Source organism: Gossypium hirsutum, chromosome D13 (genome assembly GCF_007990345.1).
Source record: "Gossypium hirsutum isolate 1008001.06 chromosome D13, Gossypium_hirsutum_v2.1, whole genome shotgun sequence".
NCBI lineage: Eukaryota > Viridiplantae > Streptophyta > Magnoliopsida > Malvales > Malvaceae > Gossypium > Gossypium hirsutum.
This window is the reverse complement of record NC_053449.1, coordinates 7,962,745-7,987,441: the sequence shown is the minus strand read 5'-3', so window position 1 is coordinate 7,987,441 and position 24,697 is coordinate 7,962,745. Positions and strand designations below refer to the sequence as shown.

General features: G+C 34.8%; 1 pseudogene; it reads left to right on the top strand.

The window, feature by feature from the left end:
- Positions 1 to 237: 237 nt before the first annotated feature.
- Positions 238 to 23,211, top strand: LOC107919632 (CMP-sialic acid transporter 2-like; annotated as a pseudogene).
- Positions 23,212 to 24,697: the final 1,486 nt, after the last annotated feature.

The following is a 24,697-nucleotide window of genomic DNA, read 5'->3' as shown; positions in this document are numbered from 1 at the left end:
AGGTATTGGATGGTGTCCATCTAAAAAGATGGTCGATGCTACCGAAGAATGATGGGCTGCAAAAATACAGGTTAGTGTAAATTTTATCATTATTTTAATGCATAAAGTTTATTGAAATTAATATTTTACAATTATAAAAATCTTAGTATAACATTTAACATTTAACATGTTATGTAGGAAAATCCTGATTTTAAAGGATTTAAGAAGAAAGGAATTGAACCATGCTTGAATGAGTTAATGCGGCAAATGTTTGCTGGCATTGTAGCCACTGGAGAGAACGCATGGGCACCTTCGTCTGGTGTTCTTCCAAGTGGGGTTCCTATGGGAGATGATGCACCTAATGAGGGATTTGGTGATTCAGATGAACATAGTAACGAGAATGAAGGTATTCCTCCTGATGAGGTACCATCAAACCCTTCTCATGAAATTCCTAATCGAAGAAAGCAAACACTTGGGGCTGTACATGGTAAAGAAAAAACTCAAGTTCAAGTAGAAAATCATCAAGAAATACATTAACTACTCAGATTGAGAAATTGTGTGAGAGTACGGCTAGTCCAAGGAAGTTAGTGAATGAAATTATTTTTCCTCACTCTCAATATACTATTTCAAATGCAATGGATGCTTTGCGTGCTTTGGGAGATGAAATTCTAAAAAAAGATGAACTGTACTATTTTGCCACCAAAATGTTCCAAATACCCATAAAACGAGAAGTGTTTTTGAACTTAGATCCAGATGATAGGGTTTGGTGGCTTTGACGTAAGTATGCTGAACAAAATCCAATTGCATCATTTTCATCCTTGGTAGCAACATCCTCATTTCCCTTCCAACCATACCATCAACCACCTCCACCATAAGCTCCTTAGAATTATTATTGTAATATAACTATACTACTTTTTTATATGTAAAACTAATGTATGATGCTTTTTATGTTTGGTATTTTTATGCTATGCTTTTAATCAAGTTTCTGTGTTGTATAGAATGTCACGAAATATTAATTTATTTTCATTTGATTACTTTTTCAGGTTATGGATGAATTTAACAATATGTATAATAGTTTTGATATGAATTATGATACCTCTGAATTAAGTGAAGAAGTTCAACGAAGAATAGCCACAATTATTACCCAAGTTGAGCACAACAATTATCATGAAGAGGAAGAATATGTGTTAAGCAGTGTATTGGTACACCATGAAACTTATTTCACTATGCAACCGCGTATGGATTCAAATTATACAGGTCAAATGTGGGTGGACAAAGTATTAAATGGGCACGATGATCGTTGCATGAATAGTTTTAGGATGCCAAAAAATATATTTCACAGCTTGTTGCATGATTTGCAAACAAATTATCGCTTAAAGAATGAGAAAGTATCGGCGATGGAGAAGTTAGCATTATCATTGTACATTCTTGGAAATAGAGGATCAAATTCAAATGCAACAGAGCGATTTCAACGATCTGGGGAAACTGTTAGTCAAATTTTTACTGATATGTTGCATATATTTGCACGAATGGGAATAGACACGATTAAACCCACTGAAGGTCAATACGAGGAAGTACCGAACCATATTCGACATGATACAAGATATTGGCCTCACTTTAAGGTAAAATTTACACAATCTGTATATTTTTAAAATGTAAATTATTTCTAACTTTTATCTCATTACTTGTATTTATTTTAAAGGATTGTATTGGGGTCATAGATGGAACACACATAAAAGCATGCATTTCACCTTCTTGTCAAATACCTTATATCGGACGGAAAGGTGAACCAACTCAAAATATTATGGCAGTTTGTGACTTCAACATGTGCTTTATTTTTGCATTTCCTGGTTGGGAAGGAACAATACATGATAGTAGAATTTTTTTGCAAGCACTTAGAAAACAAGAGTTAAAGTTTCCACACCCTCCACCAAGTTGAACTTTAATTTTTTAATTAATTTTTACATGAAAAAATATTAAAATTTTTAATTTATTTTTAAACTTGATATTATGTTTTACTTTTTTGTAGAAAAATATTATCTTGTGGATTCAGGATATCCACAAATGGCAGGTTTTCTAAATCCATATAGGGGGAACAATATCATTTACCTGATTTTCGTCGAGGTAATCATCAAGTATCTAGAAAAAAAGAAATCTTTAATCATGCACATTCTTTGTTACGCTCTGTGATTGAACGAACATTTGGAGTGTGGAAAAAAATGGCCAATATTAAGAAATATTTCAAGTTATTCATTTAACAAGCAAGTTTTAATAGTTATTGCAACAATGGTTTTGCATAATTACATTCGAAGACATGCTTGGTCAAATGATGAGGATTTTCGACAATTTGAGAATATACCCAACATGCCAATCTCTTCAGGCCATTTTGATAGAAGTGAATCGAGTTCTTCTAACAGAGAAAGTGACCTTAAAATCACGATATTAAGGGAAACCATTGCAACTAGTTTAATGAATCCATATTTGTAAAAACATTTTGTATCATAACCTAATTTCTAGTAATAATGAAACTTGTTATGTCTTATGTCACTATATTTTTTTCATTAAAAATCATCCATTTAGATACTTCAAATTTTGATCAAAGTATAATGTTACTGTTTGTGAAAATAATATTTATCATTGTTATAAAAAAATATTTAACTATAAAAAATTAAAAATAATTATCATTTTATCTAATAAATAATTTAAAGTGATTATATAATTCATTAAAATATTGGAAGATACATTTTAATATTTTATTAAATGAATTTATAAATTCACATATTTTAATAATTTTAAAAAAGTAAAATAATTTTAAAAAAATTTATTATATATCAATTCTAATCTGATGTACTTAATAGTCATTTTTGATTCTCACCTCACCGCTACAGCTGCATTTCAATCCAAACACACACTCCACCATTGTTTCTAATCTCACCGCTACAGTATCTAATCTCACCGCTACAGTAACTAATCTCACCGCCACCGCTGTTTTTAATCTCACCGGAGCTAAGTGAGATTCAGTGGGCAGCTTTCATTCTTCTATGTGCTGGCTGCACCACAGCACAGCTAAACTCTCGGTAAGAGTGATAGAACCTTCCTAATTATTCCCTTGATTGGATGGATCCATAGATCTTCTTCGATTACATGCTTGTTACTTGATACAAACTTGTTGACATTGGAGATTGCCTTTGTTTAAGCGATGGATGTGTCTATTGCGTCTTGGTAAATTTCTAAAATTGAGAGAGAACTATTTAAGAATTTCAAGCTGTCTGTTTTATATGGTTATAAGTCCCATATTTGAAATGGCATTCGATATCTCAATTACATGCCATTCGGCTCAATGAAGATGGGGGCTGCTTTTCTTAATTTGGAATGTTATGAGTTTTATGCTAAATTTATCATTCAGCTACGCTTTACTAAGTGGCATTAATTTTTGCAGTTCTGACCACGTTCTTCAAACACCTTTGCAAGGTTGGATAATGGCCATTGTAAGTTGCAAAAAAAGTGGAAAGTTCTTTTAGTCCAGTGATGGAGAAAAATAAATTGATTTATCACTTCAAAGTTCAAATTTTTTATAATTGATATCTTTATACTTTGCAGGTGATGGCCCTTTTGAGTGGATTTGCAGGAGTGTACACCGAGGTTAATTTTTTGAGATACTCATTGCAATTTTCTTTTCTTTCTTTTTTAGCTGCAACATGTTTAGAATATTATTTACTGTTGAGATGTTTAACTGTTGTTGCCTGATATGGTCCTATTGAATTTATTTGGTTTATAATTCTACTTGATCTCTGAAAAAGTATTGATTCAATTAAAATGCACACTGAACTTCTGCAGAGTGCAACTAGTAAAATCCTTAACTGTTATAGGCATTCATGTTGTTTATTTCCTTTCTCTGCTACCAGGCTATAATTAAGAAGCGCACATCAAGGAATATAAATGTGCAGAATTTCTGGTTGTATATCTTTGGAATGGCCTTCAATGCTGTAGTAATACTGATACAAGATTTCGATGCTGCCATGAACAAGTAATCTGAGCCTCTTAATTTGTTTCTGGTATCTATCTTAGAAATTATCATTGACTTTGCATGTCATGTATGTATGTCTATGGAACATAGATACGACTCATTACTTATAAATGCATCTATTTGTCTTACAAGATGAAGAATCCTCTATTTATCACTTTAAAATAGTGTTCTATCTTAATAAATTTATAATCCGAGACAATTTTATCAATTATTTAAACTTTTGAACTATGTTTCATTTGCTCAGGGGTTTCTTCCATGGATACTCAATCATTACCACTCTCATGATCCTTAACCATGCACTCAGGTATTTACATTCTCCTTTCTGACTTGATCTGTTTGCCGGTAACTAGCTGCTGACTCCATTCATTGTTTTGTCATAGAAGTTGCATTTAAGAAGATCTTACTATTTTTTCCTGGTAGTTATGAGGAATTAAAGTTTGTTATTGGAGAATAATTATGAACTGTAGAGAATTTCTTAGACCAACATAAAATTTTTAACTGTCAGAATAGCATGTTTCGAAATGCAATGAGCTACAAAGCCATTACTCGATCATTACCACTCTCATGATCCTTAACCATCTGAAGTTCCGCAAACTAACTCTTCACGTCAATCGTCACTGCTATAGCTAAACTACAGCCAGAAATAATAAGGATCTCTGACATTTATACCATAAGTATATATTCTTTTTGCAATGATAGCTTATATTTTTTAGACATCCTTTTCCTTGTTCCAGTCAGGTACCAGCTAAGTATGGACTTGTTAGTTTCCTTGTGCTTTCGTGAAATATGCTTATGTATTTGTTCCATTTGCAGTGGCATTGCAGTGTCTATGGTAATGAAATATGCAGACAAATTTGTGAAGGTATGTTTTGATTGCAAAATTTATCTGTAATTGTTGTATTCATTTGTCCGCTTTTACATTCGCCTTTCTGATTGTTAGAATCTTGTGAGTTAGCCCTGTCATGGTTGTCCAAAAAAGTAATGTTCATACATTTGCATGGACATACATATGTAATTTAATCAACAATGAAAGAAATTGCTGGTCCTTCCTCAAGATGAATGGATTTACTTGTTTATTCTGCTGGTTACGTTATATATAACTGGCAGTTTTATTGATGCTGGAACCTATCAATAAGGTGCTTGCTTTATTTAAAATGAGTTGATTGTACTATTTACAAGTTACCTTTGATCCCGATAAATAGGGGTGAGCAAAACTCGATTCGACTCGAAAAAATCGAAAAAAAATTCAAATTTCGAGTTAAACGAATCAAGTTATTCGAGTTATTCGAATCAACTCGAATTTTTTTTCAAATTTCGAGTTCGAATCGAGTTGAGTTTTCGAATTCGAATAACTCGAATATCAAACTATAATATTTTACATTTTTACCCCAAACTCCTTAACCTTTTTACTTTTCCCTCAAAACTTTTACTCCTTCCCACTTTCCCCCCAAAACTTTTACTCTCCTCCCCTCCCAACCCCCCAATCTACCCAAAATCCATTTCCCATCAAAATTTTACTCTCCCATTTATTTTTTCTCAAAATTTTACTCCTAAAAACCCTCAAAACCTTTTATTTTCTCCCAAAATTTTTACTCCCTCCCACTTTTCCCCTAAAACTTATATTCCCTTCTCATCCCACCTCCCATCTACCCCAAACCCTTCCCCCTCCAATTTTTTTTTAATATTTTCCCTCCAAAATTTTACTCCCCCTATTTACTTTCCCTCAAACTTTTGTTCTCCAAAACTTTTTATTTCCCCTTAAACTTTTACTTCTCACCCTTTACCCTCAAATAAAAAATCAAAATTATCCAAAAAAAATTCACTAAACATAAATAGTATTAATTTTATTTATATCTACTATTTATATTATTAAATTAAATTTCACATTTTATATTATTTATATTATTGAATTGTTTAGTCATATTGAATATTTATATTAAAATTGAAGTATTAATTATGCCATAAAATATTCATGTTAAAATTTTATATTGGTATCAATTTCACATTTTATTTTTAAAATAACTTTTATTAAAAAATCATATTTTTACATTTAATATATTTTTTAATTCCAAAATACATAGTGACAAGAATCTGAAGATAATTAAAACAACTAAGCAAGCAAAGAAGTTAACCAATATATAAAAAATTAATATATAAATTATGAGGTGATGAAAGTTAATAAAAAATTTGATTAAGGTGGACAAATTTTATTACGATGGGTGACAGTGGTTACAAGGACCCGAAATTATTTTTTAAAATTTAACTCAAACAAATATATTCGATTCGATTCGAATTCCATCTCACTCGACTCGATTCGAGAAAACTTTAAATAAAGTTAGGATGATAAAATGAGATTCGAAAACTCGATTAACTCGAAAATTTTCGATTCGATTCGATCGAATGCTCACCCCTACCGATAAAGTCTTTTGCGGCTTAATAATAATTTAAGAATCATCTGTAGCTGATGATATTAGATGCCTGCTAGCGAGCAATTGAAGCTAAGAAATGAGTTAACTTCCTTGTAATGAGATACCTCCAATGTTGCGCAGGTGTATTCTAGGGTTTTTTACAAGAATATTATAAAAAAATAAAAATTTACTAAAATATTATAACTTTTTTTATTTACCAAAATATATAAATTTTTTTATTTACCAAAATATATAAAAAAAACCTGTAAAAAAAATCAGATCGGTGTGACAATTAACTGGTCACGCCAATGGGATTGGCGGCACCAAAGGTGCCAAAACCATTGGCGGCACCAGTTAATAATAGGGGGGTCGGTGGTGGGGGCAGAAGGAGAGGGAAAGAAAGAAAGAAAGAGAGAAAGAAAGGAAGAAAGGAGAGGGAAGAAAGAAAAAGAAGGAAAGAAAGGGAAAGGAGAAGAGAAAAAAAGAAAGAAAGAAGAAGAAGAGAAGGAAAAGAGAAGAAAAAAGAAAGAAAGAAGGAAAGAAAAGGAAAAGGTAATTTTATTTATAAATTTAATTTTTTTGTAATATTTGTGTATTTAAAATTTATGTTATTTCATTATAGTTATTGTAGAAGCCCAAATTTGCTGGCCTAGTAAAAATAATAACCCAATCACAAATGGGCCCAAAAATTAAAAACCTAGCCCAAACAACATTAACATTTTCAGCAGAAATGAGTAAAAGAAACCCTAGGAGCCGCATGCCTCGGGTGGCCTCCTCGTCTGCCACCCCCAGCCACCAGGCACCTTCATCGCACGCCCACCGCCACTGCTCGCCTATCACCAGCCACCCATGCGTCTGACACCTGCAACAGAGACAAAAACAACAGCAAAAGGAAGCATGCAAGGAATGGGGAAAAGAATAAACAAAAGAACGAAAACAAAAAATAGGAAAGGAATGTCTTATAGATCGGCTTTAAAAAGCCAAAAATCGATCACAGCAAGGGAGCGAGAGAGAGAATCGATTGTATTTTTAGAGGGGGGAGATTACATAGAGAGAAAAAAAAAGGGTTTGAAGGATTTTCAGATAAATTTTTCTTTTTGATTTTTTGGGTTCTAGTTTTTTTCTTTTTCTTCTTGATCTTTACTTGCTGCATATTTATAACAAGAAAAAGAGAACATTACAAAGCAACAAAAATAGGAAAAACAGCGATTTCAAGGTTTTCGTTTTTTTTGTGTTCTTATTTTTTCTTACCTTATTTCGAATCTACTTGACAAATCTAAAAGAGGAGTTTATTTACTATTTTTGGTGTCGATTTAGTCGACGTTGGCTCCTCCGGCCTGATGGTCGACAGATCCTTGTGGTCTGGCTGAAACCGCGACGGTGGTGGAGGCGTATTATGCGCCGGTGAAGCCTAAGAGTCTGCCAAGGTAAAGAATAAGAAAAAAATGGGGGGGGACTTTCTGTGTAAACGAACACATAAATTAATCAAAATGAGAACACAAATTTTATAAGTTAAAAATCTGATCGTTTTCTTTTCTTCTTTTTTATTTTCTGTTTGCTGTTTTCTTTTTATTCTTATTCTTATTATTTTTGTTTTGTTCATCTCTTTTACAAATAATTTTAACAATAAATAATAAATAGAAAGAAGAGGGGAAGAAGGCCAGACCTGTTCGCCGTAAATCCCATCGCCGGTGGCCGTGTTTGGTCACTGAAATCGGACCCCGAAGGGGTGTTGGGGGGTTCTCTTCTTTCGGCTCTTGAGCCTAGAAGGTTCGGCCTTCAAATGGTCATTAAATCGGGTTGAAAATCCGATCCCCACGTCGCTCCAGCCACCGCCTATGGTGGAGCCATGGCGGCGCAGACGGTGGCCCCATGTGGCCAGATTCGAGGCTGTTAGAGAGAGTTTGAAAGCTCTCTGATTTTTTTTAAGAGTGGGTTTAAACTGATTTTTGTTTTGTTTTTTAGAGTATTTATTTTGGGTGTAAAACGACGTAGTTTTGGGCCTTAGCACCATGGCCAAAACGACGCCGTTTCGTCTTTAACCCAAAGACCCGACCCGGTTAAGCAGAGGATCCGCACGTTCTCAAGGCCGAATGGGCTATTTGCGTTGCGGATCCTTTAGTTTTGGTTACCTGTCTTCAATGCAATCCTTTTATCTTTTTAAGCTTTTTAATTTGACCCCAAAGTTTTCACTGTTGATTCATTTCAGTCCAATTGAAACGCTGCGCATGGGACTTCAGGAATAATTCCAGGATTAGTCCCTGGTTGTTTTACCCGCGTTCATTTCAGTCCAGATTCGTGTTTTATTATTTAAAAATGGTTTTGAACACCTTTTTAAATGCAACATATTTATTTTAAAATGCTTTATTATTTTTTTATTTTTAGATTTTTCTTTTCTTATATTATGTTATACTTATACATATATGTACATCGTTTGTTTTATTTATATATATCATCCTTTTTAAATTTGTTTTATATATATATTCTCAATCACCATCATTTTATTTTATTTTATTTTTTACATTTTTATTTGATTTTAGTTTGTTTTATGCCTTATTTAAATTATTGTTTAATTCATTAGTCTTTATTTATTGATGTTATTTTTAAATGATGAATGTTGTGAGATTATTGCCATTACGTGTACGTTTATTCGTTTATTCGCTTTCATATCATGGGCATTCACTTACATCAGTATTGTATTCCTATATTATTATCCCGTGTGCACTATTATATTTTATTTCATGCTATTGCATCGTGAATGTTTCAACATTTTTATTCGATATAATCTATTTTGTTTTACTCCCAAAACAAATGCATCCCGTTCGAGTATTGTACTCGCAATTATTCGAAAAGGAAAAGTTTTAAATTAAGGCAATATTTCGCGTTTGGGAAATTCGAGAAAACGTGCCCTAACGTGCTGGGTTTCGATTTCTCGTTCGACCAAATGGCCAAATACCCTTTTAAACTTTCGATAACGAAGGCAATATTTCGTATTTAGAAATTCGAGAAGTCGTGCCCTAACTTACTGGGTTTCGATTTTTTTTTCTCGTTGATTCTAAGTAACCGAATATCCTTTTAAAATTAAAATAAATGAGGTTTAAATAAAAAGTGAAATGCAAACTTACTCTCGAAGTATGAGATGTCAGGCCCTAACTTACTGGGTGTGGCCTCTTGTCACTTCGAGATAATGAGGCATTTTCTATTTTTTTATTTAATTAAAGCATTTTTAAATCAACAATATAAAGAGGGATCGTATTTTTAAATTCTTTTCGGGTTTTTTAATTTTCGACACCAAGACATTAAGTAATCAACTAGGTACCAATTTTGGGCGTATCGAGGGTGCTAATCCTTCCTCGTGCGTAACCGACTCCCGAACTCATTTTTTTGAATTTCGTAGACCAAAATCGTTGTTTTAATAAAAATTAAATCGTTTATTAAAAACAACCACTTTTCGGTGACCCGATCACACCTCATCAAAAAAGATCGGTGGCGACTCCCATTTTCGTTTTTATCCAAGTCGACCCCGTTTTTCAAAAAAATGGTGTCAACAGCTTGGCGACTCCACTGGGGAAAATAAGAGAGTCAAGCCACGTGTTGATTATTTCTTGTCTTTTTGTTGAAAGTGGAAAATTCGATTTAAATTTACGATCCTCTCATTGCATCTCTTTTGTTTTGAGTTATATTTTTTTTGTGTTCTGTATTTTATTTTATACCTCTGCACATTGCATTGCATGACCGCTGGTCATACCCTTTTAAGTGGGAGTGAGAAACTACGCCTTCGTGAGGTTTTCACCTCCGCATGGGATAGTGAATCGCTTCCGGGATACATCCGTACCTATGTCTTCGTGAGATTTTCATCTCCGCATGGCTATAGGGAAATGTATTCCCCTGAACTGAACTCGGTCCATATGAGCCTATAATGGGTGAGGATCGAGGAATCTGCTGGTTTAGGTACCCTTACTTTAGAACCAAACCCCATGTAGTGAACCTTAGGAGCCCACCCTAGGTAGAACCACTTCGAACCCCTAGTATTCACCCAAATAGGTGTTCTATTTATTCTTGCTTGCTTTTGCTTTGTACTAACATGTTTTCTTTTTGTTATGATTGCATTGCATTTTCATCGTAAAAAGAGGTGTTGATTCACGTTCAGTTGTTAAATAGAGAGCTTGTCATAAGGAAATGGGTTTCTTGATAAAGTGGATAATAATACGGTTGTCCGAATGTGGTCCAAGAAAACGTGATAAGAGAAGGATGATAGTTTAATGGAGGACCACACAACCATTGCTCCGTGGCCCGAGAATTTAATGTGACAAGGATTATTCGAGAGCCGCTGAACTTTCTTAAAAGAGAAGCCAACGAGCACCATGAGGTTTAGTGAGCAACGAGTCATGGCCCGGATTGAGTAAAAAGGAGATATAAGATACGTCCCTTTTGAAGAGTTCGTGAGACTTATCTTAACGCTCGAACGAAGAAAATGATCGAATGTCTCCGCATATGAGGGCAAAGCCGTATATGTATCCGCTTTATGTAAAGAGATTTGTTTTCTAGTAAAGTTGTTCTAATAGAATTGAATTAAGAATCAATGTCTCTTTTTGCATTCATACATCTACATTACATTTCATTGCACGTATCTCTTCATTCATTAACATTACATTTCATTACATACAATAAATTTCCTAAAATCCAAAAATACGCGTTCATGCATTAACATTACATTTTATTACATACAATAAATTTCCTAAAATCCAAAAATACGCGTTCATGCATCAACATTACATTTCATTGCATACGATAAATTTCCTAAAATCCAAAAGTACGTCGAGTTTAGAACTCTAGTACAAAACTAGATGGATTGGAATTCTTTGAATATATCGATGGTTCGAAAGGTGAAGATGTGTATGCCTTTGAAAAAGAACTAAAAATGAAAAAACCTATCTTGAATTTGTTTCTACATCTCTAGAGGCGTTTTAAACAACTGGACCGTGGAGGAGATTCTTGTAATTTTTAGGACCATTTCAGAGTAATATTTGGAACGCTCTTATTGTTCTAAGCCTGGGAGCAATAGAAAATCCTTTTGTGAAAAGGCACATGTCCACTATTCTTTATTTCAACGAAATGCATCTTTGTGTCTTGTTTTGGCAAATATTCTTTTGTTCCTTCCAATTCATTCATACTCATACCACCAGGTAATTACCCTTTGATTCGTTAGCTCTTTGAGACTTCCTTCGTCCCTAGAATAGGTTTCCAGATATCAATGATATGAGCGACACTGCTATTGACTCAAAACTTTCTTTCAAGCAAGATATGTGTCTAGAGGATCCTCAAGACTTCGAAGATGATCAAGACTGTAGTTTATCTCCTGATTTGTTAAGGATGGTAAGGCAAGTCGAAAAATAGATCCAACCTTACAAAAAAAAATTCAGTGGGGAATTGTGAGCTTAGGAGAAGAGAAAAAGGTGAAGATTAGAGCCTGTATCACTGCAGAGACAAAGCGAGACGTCATTGAGTTACTCTAAGAATTCAAAGATGTTTTTAGACAAGTGGATGCTCTTGAGGTTAAGAAGATCTTGGACGAGGAACACGTGCTAATGGTTTTGCAATGGCCAAGCAAATCATGAGATTTGGGTACTGCTGGCCCACCATGGAAGGGGATTGCACCAGTTATACCAAGAAACGCCACAAGTGCCAAATTTACGGAGACAAGATTTATGTGATTCCTTTATCTCTTCATGTTATGAATTTTCCATGGACTTTCTCTATGAAGGGCATGGATGTTATTTGGGCCGACCTCACCAAAAGCTTCTAGCGGTCATCGATCTATCTTTGTGTTCGTCGATTACTTCATCAAGTGGGTAGAGGTTGTTTCATATGCCAATATCATAAAGTCGACACTCGGCAAATTTCTTGAAGAATCATATGTCGATATGGAATGCCAAAAAGGATCATATTAGACAATGCATTGAATTTGAACAACGGCACGACATCAGAAGTTTGCAGTTTGTTCAAGATTAACACCATGTTGCCCTCAAAATGAACAGTTTAGTGGAGGCCAAAAAAAAAGAACAAATAAAAACCAAATAAAAAACAAAAGCAAAAACAAAAAAAACTCTACCAGGACAACTCATTTCTCATTGGCATATGGAATAGGGACAGTTTTACCCATCGAAGTTGATATTCCTTTCCTTCAAGTCTTGTCAGAGCTGAATCTGGATGAAGCAAATCCAAACCCGATATGATCAGTTAAATTTGATTGAAGATGAAAGATTCAAGGTTATCCGTCTTGGTCAAAAGTACCAAAAATAAAATACGCGAGCTCACCAAAAAGTTCTCCCCAGAGACCTGATATCGAAGAATATTCTTGCCATACAAAAGGACTTCAGAAGAAAATGGATGCCGAACTGGAAAGGACCTTATGTGGAAGGCCTTATCTGAAAAAGCGTTAATATTGACAGGATGGATGGCAAGAACCTACCTAATCTCGAGAATTCTGATTCAAGAAATAAATACTTCACTTGAAAAAAAAACGAAAAGAAAAATGAAAAAATGAAAAAAGAAAATAAAAAAAGAAAAAGAAAAAGGAGAGGCCAAGGTGAAAACCCGCAAAGGGCGCCTTGAGACCAAAGGGGTTTTGAATTGAAAACCCAAGAATGGGCAATTCAAATTTTCGATCAAAGATGAGGCATAGAGTAGTTTTGTCTTCTCCGAATTAACAAGAAGGAAAGATGCTACATCTTGGGGCATCAACAAAGCCTTCTAGGACTTCTAAACATATATCAAGTTCAAAAGGGTCCTTAAGAAGTTTGGGGCAGAGAAGCTCATGCTACGATATCTGGGGCACCTATTCCCATTTTGTTCATACATCATCTTGATTAATTTATTCTCATTTTGTATTCTAGCAAAATTTGCTATCCTGATTAATGTGTTCATTTAGAGTTTTGCTCTCAACAAATTTTCATCTTATCCATTGTGATAATATTTTCCATCTTATTCATCTCGTATCTCAGCAAAATTTGCTATCTTGATTGATTTGTTTGTTTAGAGCTTTGCTCTCAACAAAATTTTATTTTGTCCATTTTGATAATCTTTTTCAAGCATTTTTCATTGAAATAACGATTAATGGACTGGCAATACACACGCAGAAGGAGTTCTGCATATTACTCTGAAAGTTTCTAAATAATACGAGGACCTGAAACAGGACTATTGTTTAGAACTAACCAAACCTAAGGGTTAGAAACATTTGAGAAATGATAGTCTAAATAGCGTCTATTTCTTTGGGTTTTCTGTCAAACTGGCTGAACAAGAAGGCATCAGTGATAGAACCTTGATGAACAATGAGGAATGACAACCTAAGCATTAAAAATGGATCATTCTCATGACATTCTACAAATATAATACATACACATCTAGTTAGGAGCATTTGATTCATTCTGATCATGTCATCCTAAACACTAGGCGTAAATAGGTCCTATCTTCCTATATTGGTAGGAAGTGGATCAAAGATACAGATCTTGTCTTCCCATATTGGTGGCGAAGTAGATCGAAGGTAGCAGATCCTATCTTCCTATATTGGTAGGAAGGGGATCGAAGATGCAGATCTTGTCTTCCCATATTGGTGGCGAAGTAGATTGCAGAAAGCAAATCTTGTCTTCATGTATTGGCGTGAAGTAGATCGAAGGTAGCAGATCCTATCTTCCTATATTGGTAGGAAGTGGATCAAAGATACAGATCTTGTCTTCCCATATTGGTGGAGAAGTAGATCGAAGAAAGCAGATCTTGTCTTCATGTATTGGCGTGAAGTAGATCGAAGGTAGCAGATCCTATCTTCCTATATTGGTAGGAAGTGGATCGAAGATGCAGATCTTGTCTTCCCATATTAGTGGTGAAGTAGATTGCAGAAAGCAGATCTTGTCTTCATGTATTGGCGTGAAGTAGATCGAAGGTAGCAGATCCGGTCTTCCTATATTGGTAGGAAGTGGATTGACGATGCAGATCTTGTCTTCCCATACTGGTGGCGAAGTAGATCGAAGAAAGTAGATCTTATCTTCATGTATTTGGCGTGAAGTAGATCGAAGATTGCAGATCTTGCCTTCCTGTATTTGGCAGCGAAAAAGATCGAAGATGGCAGATTTTACCTCCCTGACTACAGTGGAGTACATTGAAGCCGATAATTCTATCTCCCTGTATTTGGCAGTGGAATAGATTGAAGATTGCAGATCTTGCCTTCCTGTATTTGGCAGCGAAGCAGATCAAAGATGGCAGATTTTACCTCCCTGACTACAGTGGAGTACATTGAAGCCGATAACTCTATCTCCCTGTATTTGGCAGTGGAATAGATTGAAGATTGCAGATCTTGCCTTCCTGTATTTGGCAGCGAAGCAGCTCGAAGATGGCGGATTTTACCTCCTTGACTACAGTGGAGTACATTGAAGCCGATAATTCTATCTCCCCGTATTTGGCAGTGGAATAGATTGAAGATTACAGATCTTGCCTTCCTGTATTTGGCAGCGAAGCAGATCGAAGATGGCAGATTTTACCTCCCTGACTACAGTGGAGTACATTGAAGCCGATAACTCTATCTCCCTGTATTTGGCAGTGGAATAGATTGAAGATTGCAGATCTTGCCTTCCTGTATTTGGCAGCGAAGCAGGTCGAAGATGGCGGATTTTACCTCCCTGACTACAGTGGAGTACATTGAAGCCGATAACTCTATCTCCCTGTATTTGGCAGTGGAATAGATTGAAGATTACAGATCTTGCCTTCCTGTATTTGACAGCGAAGCAGATCGAAGATGGCAGATTTTACCTCCCTGACTACAGTGGAGTACATTGAAGCCGATAACTCTATCTCCCTGTATTTGGCAGTGGAATAGATTGAAGATTGCAGATCTTGCCTTCCTGTATTTGGCAGCGAAGCAGGTCGAAGATGGCGGATTTTACCTCCCTGACTACAGTGGAGTACATTGAAGCCGATAACTCTATCTCCCTGTATTTGGCAGTGGAATAGATTGAAGATTGCAGATCTTGCCTTCCTGTATTTGGCAGCGAAGCAGATCGAAGATGGCAGATTTTACCTCCCTGACTACAGTGGAGTACATTGAAGCCGATAACTCTATCTCCCTGTATTTGGCAGTGGAATAGATTGAAGATTGCAGATCTTGCCTTCCTGTATTTGGCAGCGAAGCAGGTCGAAGATGGCGGATTTTACCTCCCTGACTACAGTGGAGTACATTGAAGCCGATAACTCTATCTCCCTGTATTTGGCAGTGGAATAGATTGAAGATTACAGATCTTGCCTTCCTGTATTTGGCAGCGAAGCAGATCGAAGATGGCAGATTTTACCTCCCTGACTACAGTGGAGTACATTGAAGCCGATAACTCTATCTCCCTGTATTTGGCAGTGGAATAGATTGAAGATTGCAGATCTTGCCTTCCTGTATTTGGCAGCGAAGCAGGTCGAAGATGGCGGATTTTACCTCCCTGACTACAGTGGAGTACATTGAAGCCGATAACTCTATCTCCCTGTATTTGGCAGTGGAATAGATTGAAGATTGCAGATCTTGCCTTCCTGTATTTGGCAGCGAAGCAGATCGAAGATGGCAGATTTTACCTCCTTGACTACAGTGGAGTACATTGAAGCCGATAACTCTATCTCCCTGTATTTGGCAGTGGAATAGATTGAAGATTGCAGATCTTGCCTTCCTGTATTTGGCAGCGAAGCAGGTCGAAGATGGCGGATTTTACCTCCTTGACTACAGTGGAGTACATTGAAGCTGATAACTCTATCTCCCTGTATTTGGCAGTGGAATAGATTGAAGATTGCAGATCTTGCCTTCCTGTATTTGGCAGCGAAGTAGATCGAAGATGGCAGATTTTACCTCTCTGTGACTACAGTGGAGTACATTGAAGCCGATAGTTCTATCTTCCTGGGCAACAGTGGAATAGATCGAAGATTACAGATCTTATCTCCCTAAGCAATAGTGGAGCAGGTCGAAGATGGCGGATTTTACCTCCCTGATTACGGTGGAGTACATTAAAGCCAGTAGTTCTATCTCCCTGGGCAACAGTGGAATAGAGTGAAGATTGCAGATCTTGCATTCCTGTATTTGGCAGCGAAGCAGATCGAAGATGGCAGATTTTACCTCCCACTGATTACGGTGGAGTACATTGAAGCTGGTAGTTCTATCTCCCTAGGCAACAGTGGAATAGAGTGAAGAGCACAGATCTTATCTCCCTAAGCAGTAGTGGAGCAGATCACATCCAGTCTTATCTCCCTAAGTAGTAGTGGAGCAGACTAAAAACACAAATCTCATTCCCATGGAATCGTAGCAGAGTAGATTGGAGTCATATCTCTCTAAAGATGCCGTAAAGAGGATCAAAATAATAAGACGCAGTGGATTGGAGCAGTACCCAAAGAAGCCAAGCCTCGGCGAGACCAGACAAATTTGGTCCTTCTTAGTCTTTGCTCTGTTCTCGTTACACGAAAACGAGCAAAGAAGGGGCAGCTGTAGAAGCCCAAATTTGCTGGCCTAGTAAAAATAATAACCCAATCACAAATGGGCCCAAAAATTAAAAACCTAGCCCAAACAACATTAACATTTTCAGCAGAAATGAGTAAAAGAAACCCTAGGAGCCGCATGCCTCGGGTGGCCTCCTCGTCTGCCACCCCCAGCCACCAGGCACCTTCATCGCACGCCCACCGCCACTGCTCGCCTATCACCAGCCACCCATGCGTCTGACACCTGCAACAGAGACAAAAACAACAGCAAAAGGAAGCATGCAAGGAATGGGGAAAAGAATAAACAAAAGAACGAAAACAAAAAAATAGGAAAGGAATGTCTTATAGATCGGCTTTAAAAAGCCAAAAATCGATCACAGCAAGGGAGAGAGAGAGAGAATCGATTGTATTTTTAGAGGGGGGAGATTACATAGAGAGAAAAAAAAAGGGTTTGAAGGATTTTCAGATCAATTTTTCTTTTTGATTTTTTTGGGTTCTAGTTTTTTTTCTTTTTCTTCTTGATCTTTACTTGCTGCATATTTATAACAAGAAAAAGAGAACATTACAAAGCAACAAAAATAGGAAAAACAGCGATTTCAAGGTTTTCGTTTTTTTTGTGTTCTTATTTTTTTCTTACCTTATTTCGAATCTACTTGACAAATCTAAAAGAGGAGTTTATTTACTATTTTTGGTGTCGATTTAGTCGACGTTGGCTCCTCCGGCCTGATGGTCGACAGATCCTTGTGGTCTGGCTGAAACCGCGACGGTGGTGGAGGCGTATTATGCGCCGGTGAAGCCTAAGAGTCTGCCAAGGTAAAGAATAAGAAAAAAATGGGGGGGGACTTTCTGTGTAAACGAACACATAAATTAATCAAAATGAGAACACAGATTTTATAAGTTAAAAATCTGATCGTTTTCTTTTCTTCTTTTTTATTTTCTGTTTGCTGTTTTCTTTTTATTCTTATTCTTATTATTTTTTGTTTTGTTCATCTCTTTTACAAATAATTTTAACAATAAATAATAAATAGAAAGAAGAGGGGAAGAAGGCCAGACCTATTCGCCGTAAATCCCATCGCCGGTGGCCGTGTTTGGTCACTGAAATCGGACCCCGAAGGGGTGTTGGGGGGTTCTCTTCTTTCGGCTCTTGAGCCTAGAAGGTTCGGCCTTCAAATGGTCATTAAATCGGGTTGAAAATCCGATCCCCACGTCGCTCCAGCCACCGCCTATGGTGGAGCCATGGCGGCGCAGACGGTGGCCCCATGTGGCCAGATTCGAGGCTGTTAGAGAGAGTTTGAAAGCTCTCTGATTTTTTTTAGAGTGGGTTTAAACTGATTTTTGTTTTGTTTTTTAGAGTATTTATTTTGGGTGTAAAACGACGTAGTTTTGGGCCTTAGCACCATGGCCAAAACGACGCCGTTTCGTCTTTAACCCAAAGACCCGACCCGGTTAAGCAGAGGATCCGCACGTTCTCAAGGCCGAATGGGCTATTTGCGTTGCGGATCCTTTAGTTTTGGTTACCTGTCTTCAATGCAATCCTTTTATCTTTTTAAGCTTTTTAATTTGACCCCAAAGTTTTCACTGTTGATTCATTTCAGTCCAATTGAAACGCTGCGCATGGGACTTCAGGAATAATTCCAGGATTAGTCCCTGGTTGTTTTACCCGCGTTCATTTCAGTCCAGATTCGTGTTTTATTATTTAAAAATGGTTTTGAACACCTTTTTAAATGCAACATATTTATTTTAAAATGCTTTATTATTTTTTTATTTTTTAGATTTTTCTTTTCTTATATTATGTTATACTTATACATATATGTACATCGTTTGTTTTATTTATATATATCATCCTTTTTAAATTTGTTTTATATATATATTCTCAATCACCATCATTTTATTTTATTTTATTTTTTACATTTTTATTTGATTTTAGTTTGTTTTATGCCTTATTTAAATTATTGTTTAATTCATTAGTCTTTATTTATTGATGTTATTTTTAAATGATGAATGTTGTGAGATTATTGCCATTACGTGTACGTTTATTCGTTTATTCGCTTTCATATCATGGGCATTCACTTACATCAGTATTGTATTCCTATATTATTATCCCGTGTGCACTATTATATTTTATTTCATGCTATTGCATCGTGAATGTTTCAACATTTTTATTCGATATAATCTATTTTGTTTTACTCCCAAAACAAATGCATCCCGTTCGAGTATTGTACTCGCAATTATTCGAAAAGGAAAAGTTTTAAATTAAGGCAATATTTCGCGTTTGGGAAATTCGAGAAAACGTGCCCTAACGTGCTGGGTTTCGATTTCTCGTTCGACCAAATGGCCAAATACCCTTTTAAACTTTCGATAACGAAGGCAATATTTCGTATTTAGAAATTCGAGAAGTCGTGCCCTAACTTACTGGGTTTCGATTTTTTTTTTCTCGTTGATTCTAAGTAACCGAATATCCTTTTAAAATTAAAATAAATGAGGTTTAAATAAAAAGTGAAATGCAAACTTACTCTCGAAGTATGAGATGTCAGGCCCTAACTTACTGGGTGTGGCCTCTTGTCACTTCGAGATAATGAGGCATTTTCTATTTTTTTATTTAATTAAAGCATTTTTAAATCAACAATATAAAGAGGGATCGTATTTTTAAATTCTTTTCGGGTTTTTTAATTTTCGACACCAAGACATTAAGTAATCAACTAGGTACCAATTTTGGGCGTATCGAGGGTGCTAATCCTTCCTCGTGCGTAACCGACTCCCGAACTCATTTTTTTGAATTTCGTAGACCAAAATCGTTGTTTTAATAAAAATTAAATCGTTTATTAAAAACAACCACTTTTCGGTGACCCGATCACACCTCATCAAAAAAGATCGGTGGCGACTCCCATTTTCGTTTTTATCCAAGTCGACCCCGTTTTTCAAAAAAATGGTGTCAACAGTTATTTTATTATTTTATTTAGCATATATATTTTATGAAATATGTTTAGAAAGAAAAAATAATAGTATGTACATTGTATGTTGATTAGGGATTTTTTTATGAAATTTATTTAGGAATTTGAAATTAAAATTTTAGGAAAATAGCATTAAAAGTAAAATGACAAAGAAGTATGTTTAAGAAAACATAAAATACGAAAAGAAAAAACGGGAATTGTATATTTATCGAAAATAATAAAATGCGGAAAAAATGCGAAAATGCACATGTAATAGATTTCAAACATAATAAATTGAAATAATGTAAAATTATAAAATAAAAAATTACGATATTTTAAAAAAATAAAATACGGATAAAAAATATGAAGAAATGACCGAATTAAGAGTGTATTACTTTTTTTAAAAACATCAATAATATAATTTATACAAATAAGTGAAACAAAATGTACTGAAATAATATAAAATTATAAAATACGAAAATAATATAGTTTTATTGAAAGTAATAAAAATCGAAAAATAATAATACGACCAAAGGGCAGGGGACCAAAGTAATAAAAGCCGCAATAAACCCTTTCCCCTGCCCTTTGGTCGTATTATTATTTTTCCGATTTTTATTACTTTCAATAAAACTATATTATTTTCGTATTTTATAATTTTATATTATTTCAGTACATTTTGTTTCACTTATTTGTATAAATTATATTATTGATGTTTTTAAAAAAAGTAATACACTCTTACTTCAGCCATTTCTTCGTATTTTTTATCCGTATTTTATTTTTTTTTAAAATATCGTAATTTTTTATTTTATAATTTTACATTATTTCAATTTATTATGTTTGAAATCTATTACGTGTGCATTTTTCGCATTTTTTTTCGCATTTTATTATTTTCGATAAATATACAATTCCCGTTTTTTCTTTTCGTATTTTATGTTTTCTTAAACATACTTCTTTGTCATTTTACTTTTAATGCTATTTTCCTAAAATTTTAATTTCAAATTCCTAAATAAATTTCAGAAAAAATCCCTAATCAACATACAATGTACATACTATTATTTTTTCTTTCTAAACATATTTCATAAAATATATATGCTAAATAAAATAATAAAATAACTATAATGAAATAACATAAATTTTAAATACACAAATATTACAAAAAAATTAAATTTATAAATAAAATTACCTTTTCCTTTTCTTTCCTTCTTTCTTTCTTTTTTCTTCTCTTTTCCTTCTCTTCTTCTTCTTTCTTTCTTTTTTTCTCTTCTCCTTTCCCTTTCTTTCCTTCTTTTTCTTTCTTCCCTCTCCTTTCTTCCTTTCTTTCTCTCTTTCTTTCTTTCTTTCCCTCTCCTTCTGCCCCCCACCACCGACCCCCCTATTATTAACTGGTGCCGCCAATGGTTTTGGCACCTTTGGTGCCGCCAATCCCATTGGCGTGACCAGTTAATTGTCACATCGATCTGATTTTTTTTTGCAGATTTTTTTTTATTTTTTTATATATTTTGGTAAATAAAAAAAATTTATATATTTTGGTAAATAAAAAAAGATAATATTTTGGTAAATTTTTATTTTTTTATAATATTCTTGTAAAAAACCCATCACAATACGCCGCATATGCTCCCCGACCGAAGAAGCGTTAATGCCTTCATCATTGTTGACATCTTCAGCGTCAATATCATCAGGTACATCATCCACATCGGGATCAGCGTCACTATCGACCTCTTCATCCCAATTATTGCCACCACCTTCTTCTTCGCCGGCACCTTCTTCTTCACCACCAACCATGTCAACATCGGTTGTAATATTCAGGTCGATACCGATCCCACCCATAGTTGATTCACTATCAACGTATGGTATTGGAGCCACCATCCGCGGTTCTTCAGCCCCGTCTTCTTCATCAAATGCATTTTGCTCCATACCGACTAACTCAGCAAATAAGTGAATCGGTGCATTTTTCTCACTCCCATTCCCACAGTAGAGATCGACCATTGTCTCCACGTCTTCGTCGTCTACAAGTTCCATTTCGACGAATTTGACCGGATTTGTCGAAACTGGAAACTTGTAGAAAATTTTTGGTATCCTTCTCCCACAACGTCTATGGATTTTTGCATTAATCCTTGCATTCATTTCATCGAACGATACATTTCTATTAAATCTCATTGCTATTTGTTGCCGACATTCAAATACACATCCAACACTTGTTGTCAATATGACTCCATCGAAATAAACGCATATAAGAAACTTAGCATCCATCTTCAATATTTAATCTATCAAATAAAAAAAAACAAAATCTCATAAAAAATCTCGAACAGTAACTGAATTACTTAAAAAAATTTTATACTCAAAATAATACACAAAATATTACACACTAAAATTATTAATTTTATACTCAAAATAATATTAATAATTTTATACTCAAAATAATACACACTAAAATTATTAATTTTACTAAAAATAATAACTAACTAACTATAATAATAATACTAGTTTTTTACTAACTAGTTTATTTTCGTAAATAAAAATAATAAGTAACCATAATAATAATACTAGTTTTCTGCTAACAATAATATTACTAAGTTACATCTTAATACATTAATAACATCTTAATACTAACAACAACAACAACAACAACAATAATAATAATAATAATAATACTAACTAATACTATTATTTTGAGTTTTATTAATCTTAATAACTAAACTAAAACAAAAAATATTACAAAATATACAAAATAATAACAACAATATAATCAGTTATTTTTAAAAAAATACCTCCTTTTTCTCCTCTTTTTCTCTTCTTTTCCGCGCCAACTCTTCTTCTTCTTTTTTTTCTTTTGATTTTTCTCTCTTCAGCTGGACAGAGGTCGTATTTATAATACGAGTGGTGCCGCCAATTAGTATGGCACCATTGGTGCCGCCAATGGCATTGGCACCATTGGTGCCGCCAATACCATTGGCGTGACTAGTTAATTGTCACATCGATCTGATTTTTTTTTGCAGGTTTTTTTATATATATTTTGGTAAATAAAAAAATTTATATATTTTGGTAAATAAAAAAAGTTATAATATTTTAGTTAATTTTTATTTTTTTTATAATATTATTGTAAAAAACCCTGTATTCTGCTTCGGTTGCAATGTTTCTCACAGCCATTGTTTCGGTGTTTCTTTTTGGCTTTAAATCTTACCCTTGCTTTCTTCCTTGGTGCCATGTAAGTTATCTCCAACCACATTTTAATACCCATACAGATAATGATATTTCTCATGCATGGCAAACTTCAATTATGTCTCTATGTGGTAAGAACTCATGTTTCTCTTGTTATTTCAGTGTTGTGTCACTGTCGGTATACTTGCACTCTGCAGGGAAGTCGCAAAGATAGTGATTTCTTGTGCCGCATTCCTGCGCATTGTAAATTCTTGCTTGCCAAGGTTTTTGCTTTCATTCCCATGTATATTCTCCCTTTCTTCCGTTACCTTACAATCATATATATTTCAAAAGCTGAAAATAGTTTTAGACAAGGTTTGTTGAGGGTCGGGGTCGAACCCAATCATGCACAACGTGCATGGTTCGCCTTATTAGGTACCCGTCGAGGTACTCTGCCTCTTCAAGCATTCAGGCTTTCGTTAGAGTCAGGAGAGAACCCTGACATGGGGTCCGACCCTCAGCAAGGTTTTTTCAAATACTGATATTGTTAAGCTGGCAATTTCCCAGTTCCATATTCTTTGTTTAACCTTTTTCAACAGTTAGACAGTTGAGAGGTTTAAGAAAATATTAAGGACCTTTATTTGTAAATCCACCAACATCTTTAGGAATTTGAGTTATGAACGCTTAAGGTCGATTACATTACTTTTGAATTTATCAAATATATAGTGTTTATGTTTTCGCATTGTTACTTTACGTTTCAAATTTACAATAAAATACCTTAATTTGACAGATGTCATAAAAGGATTGCTTTGTCTGTCTCTTTGGAGTTTTGGGCACGTGTCATAAAAGGATTGCTTTAATTTTATAGATAAAAGCATTCCTTTATATAAAAAGTATAGACTTCTCAATTTTATAAGAACTTATATTATAATTTCATATATTTGGATTACGATTTCTTGCATTTCATAATATATATTTGGTCTACTTTTGGGAAAAGAATAAAAATAGATGTTTAAAAATGAATTCCATCCCTCTATGAAATTGAGAAGATAGTTCTTTTAATTTAATTTAGTCCTTGCCCTTTACAATAACATAAATTTCGAACTAATTTGTTGCATATAAATTACTAAACTATTAATTTTAATGTTAATTTAGGAGGAAAGTATAATTGTATTGCCTACTTAGACTAATTTTCAAGTTTCATAAAATATAAAGGGATAAAATTCACATTTAAACATAATGTTCAATTTTAAGATGGTTGGGAAGTTCTGGAATTCAATCTTTACACCATGTTTGGTTGGGTGTAATGGATTAGCCATTACACCCCGATTCGGTGGCCCCACTCAATACGCCGTTTGGTTCGCTGTATTGCCCTAATACGGGCCTATTACGTTGCGGATGGATTCGGTATTTTCTCTGCTTCAGCGCCGATTTCTAATCCCTTGCAAAAGCAAAGATTAGGTAATCGGTGTCTGTTTTACCCTCCCGTTGGCGAAATCGAGCTCCACCCGACCCTCTCCCTCCCAACATCAACAAAAGGTGCCAGCGAACCAAACCTCCAGCCGCTCCCGATTTCATCTTTGCATCTTTCTCTGACTCGACGGTCTCAAATCTCCGGACGCTTTGAATCGGCAAGTGAGTAATCTCCACCTGTGAGTAACCTCTATTTCTTTCCTCTCTGCATGCAATTTAAATGGGTGTTATTGCAATTTTTTTATAAA